This window comes from Arachis duranensis, chromosome 3 (assembly GCF_000817695.3).
Source record: "Arachis duranensis cultivar V14167 chromosome 3, aradu.V14167.gnm2.J7QH, whole genome shotgun sequence".
Lineage (NCBI taxonomy): Eukaryota > Viridiplantae > Streptophyta > Magnoliopsida > Fabales > Fabaceae > Arachis > Arachis duranensis.
The window spans coordinates 81728145-81731913 of record NC_029774.3 but is presented as its reverse complement, the minus strand read 5'-3'; positions in this window follow the sequence as shown (position 1 = coordinate 81731913).

The window sequence follows — 3769 nt, the reverse complement described above, 5'->3', positions numbered from 1 at the left end:
AGAGACTTTTCCTGGAGTTAAACGCCAGCTTTTGTGCCAGTTTGGGCGTTTAACTCCAATTTTTGTGCTAGTTCCGGCGTTCGCCGGAAATTCTGAAGCTGATTTGCAACGCCGGTTTGGGCCATCAAATCTCGAGCAAAGTATGGACTATTATACATTGCTGGAAAGCCCAGGATGTCTACTTTCCAACGCAATTGAGATCGTGCCAATTTGGGTTTCTGTAGCTCCAGCAAATCCACTTCGAGTGCAGGGAGGTCAGAATCCAACAGCATCTGCAGTCCTTTTTCAGCCTCTGAATCAGATTTTTGCTCAGGTCCCTCAATTTCAGCCAGAAATTACCTGAAATCACATAAAAACACACAAACTCATAGTAAAGCCCAGAAAAATGAATTTTAAATAAAAACTAATAAAAACATACTAAAAACTAACCAAAACATACTAAAAACAGTGCCAAAAAGCGTATAAATTATCCGCTCATCACAACACCAAACTTAAATTGTTGCTTGTCCCCAAGCAACTAAAAATCAATTAGGATAAAAAGAAGAGAACATACTATAGACTCCAAAATATCATTGAAACTTAGCTCCAATTAGATGAGCGGGACTAGTAGCTTTTTGCTTCTGAACAGTTTTGGCATCTCACTTTATCCTTTGAAGATTAGAATGATTGGCATCTATAGGAACTCAGAATTCAGATAGTGTTATTGATTCTCCTAGTTAAGTGTGATGATTCTTGAGCATAGCTACTTTATGAGTCTTGGCTGTGGCCCAAAGCACTCTGTCTTCCAGTTTTACCACTGGATACATACATGCCACAGACACATAACTGGGTGAACCTTTTTAGATTGTGACTCAGCTTTGCTAGAGTCCCCAATTAGAGGTGTCCAGGGTTCTTAAGCACACTCTTTTTGCCTTGGATCACTTTTTACCTCTCTCTCTCTCTCTCTTTTTTCGTTTTTTTTAATTCACTGCTTTTTTTAATTCACTTTTTTTGCTTTTTTTTAATTCTCTTTTTTTTTTGAGATCTCCCTTCTTGAGTTGGTTTGGGACACCTTTTGAATTGGTTGTCCACTTAGTTCCAGGGAGGCATATATCCTCTAGAACTTGATCCAACCCCTTATCTGCTCTCACCATTCTCCTATTAAAGGATTCAGGATCATCTTGCAGTTGAGGCAATTTGAAGACCTCTCTTATTTTGTCCAGATGGAAGTAAATAATTCTCCCTCTAAACATGGTTCTGTAGGTATAAAAAGTAGTTCCAGTCATTCTCTGCTTATCTGTCAGCCACAGATTTGAGTAGAATTCCTGAACCATGTTTCTTCCAACCTTTGTCTCAGGGTTGGTTAGAACATCCCATCCTCTATTTCGAATTTGCTCTTGGATATCTGGATATTCATCTTCTTTCAGATCGAATTTAACTTCCGGGATCACTGACCTTAGACCCATTATTTTGTGGTAATGGTCTGCATGTTCTTTGGTTAAGAACCTCTCTTGACTCCAAAGATCCTTTGGAGCATTCTCTTTCTTGCCTCTAGAATTGGTTTGTTTTCCTTTGGGGGCTATGATCTTGATGAGCCTTAGCTTAGTGATCATGGAAAAACACACCAAACTTAGAGGGTTGCTTGTCCTCAAGCAAAAGAAAAGAAAGAGGAGAGAGGGGAGGAGAGCAAATTCGAATGGTGGGGAAAGGGGGATGGCCGAACGTATATTTATAAGGGAAGGGGGAGAGATTTCGAAAATTTTGAAGGAGATTTGAGAAGATATGGAAAGAATTTGAGAGATATTTGAGATTTTTGAAGAAGATTTGGAAAGGATTTGAAAGAGATTTGAAAAATGATTTTAATTTTTAAGATTTGAAGGTGAATGATGAAAGTTTGAAATGTGTTTATGTAGAAAATTATGGATCAAAACAAGAAAGTTTGAAAAAATTTGAAGTGGAAAGCAAAATCTCTGTCCCCCACCTATCTGGCGTTAAACGCCCAGAATGGTATCCATTCTGGCGTTTAACGCCCAAATGTTGGCCATTATGACTTGGCTGGCGTTAAATGCCAGAAACCCCTTCATCACTGGGCGTTTTGCTGAACGCCCAGGATGCTGCCAACCTGGCGTTAAACGCCCAGAATGGTGCCCATTCTGGCGTTTAACGCCCAAAATGGTACCTTTACTGGCGTTAAACGCCCAGAATGGACCATTCTGGGGTTTAACGCCCAGAGTACCCCTTACTGGCGTTTTTTCTCCAGCAAGCTCCTTTTCTCTGCTTTTTGCACTGAATCCTTCTGTAACTCTGTGAATTCCTTCAATTTTGATGATTGCCCTTTGAGAATATGTATCAAACTTTTATTAAATAGAACAGCTAACCTGCTAATGACTGGGTTGCCTCCCAGCAAGCGCTTCTTTATTGTCTTTAGCTGGTCCTTTTACTGAGATTCATTCAAGCCTCAATTTTGAGCATTCTTGCTCAAAATTGCTTTCAAGATAATGTTTGATCCTCTGTCCATTAACAATGAAATTTTTGTTAGAATCAATATCCTGAAGCTCAACATATCCATATGGTGAGACCCCTGTAATCACATACGGACCCCTCCACCGGGATTTAAGTTTTCCTGGGAATAGTTTGAGCCTAGAGTTGAAGAGTAGAACTTTTTGTCCTGGCTCAAAGACTCTGGATGACAACTTCTTGTCATTCCACTTCTTTGTCTTTTCCTTATAAAATTTTGCATTTTCAAAGGCATTGAGTCTGAACTCCTCTAGCTCATTTAGCTGGAGCAATCTTTTTTCACCAGCTAACTTAGCATCCATGTTTAGGAATCTGGTTGCCCAGTAGGCTTTATGTTCCAGTTCCACGGGCAGATGACAAGCCTTCCCATACATAAGTTGGTATGGAGAGGTTCCTATAGGAGTCTTGAAGGCTGTTCTGTATGCCCATAGAGCATCATCCAAGCTCTTTGCCCAATCCTTTCTACGGGCAATAACAGTCTATTCCAGGATTCTTTTTAGCTCTCTATTAGAGACTTCAGCTTGTCCATTTGTCTGTGGGTGATATGGAGTTGCTACTTTGTGGCTAATTCCATATCGGACCATAGCAGAGTACAACTGTTTATTGCAGAAATGAGTGCCCCCATCACTGATTAGTACTCTGGGAACACCAAACCTGCTGAAGATGTGTTTTTGTAGGAATTTCAGTACGGTCTTAGTATCATTATTGGGTGTGGCAATTGCTTCTACCCATTTAGACACATAGTCTACTGCCACTAGAATATAAGTGTTTGAGTATGATGGTGGGAATGGACCCATGAAGTCAATTCCCCATACATCAAACAATTCAATCTCTAGGATCCGTTGTTGAGCCATGGCATAACCATGAGGCAAGTTACCAGCTCTTTGGCAACTGTCACAGTTACGCACAAACTCCCGGGCATCCCTATAGATAGTAGGCCAGTAGAATCCACATTGGAGGACCTTAGTGGCTGTTCGCTTACCTCCGAAATCTCCCCCATACTGCGATCCATGGCAATGCCACAGGATCCTTTGTGCTTCCTCTCTAGGTACACATCTGCGGATTATTCCGTCTGCACATCTCTTAAAGAGATATGCCTCATCCCAGAAGTAGTACTTGGCATCTGAAATTAATTTTTTTCTTTGCACCCTGCTGTACTTCTATGGTATGAACCTCACAGCTTTATAATTTGCAATATCTGCAAACCATGGTTCTTCCTGAATGGCAAAGAGTTGCTCATCTGGAAAGGTCTCAGAGATCTCAGTAGAAGGGA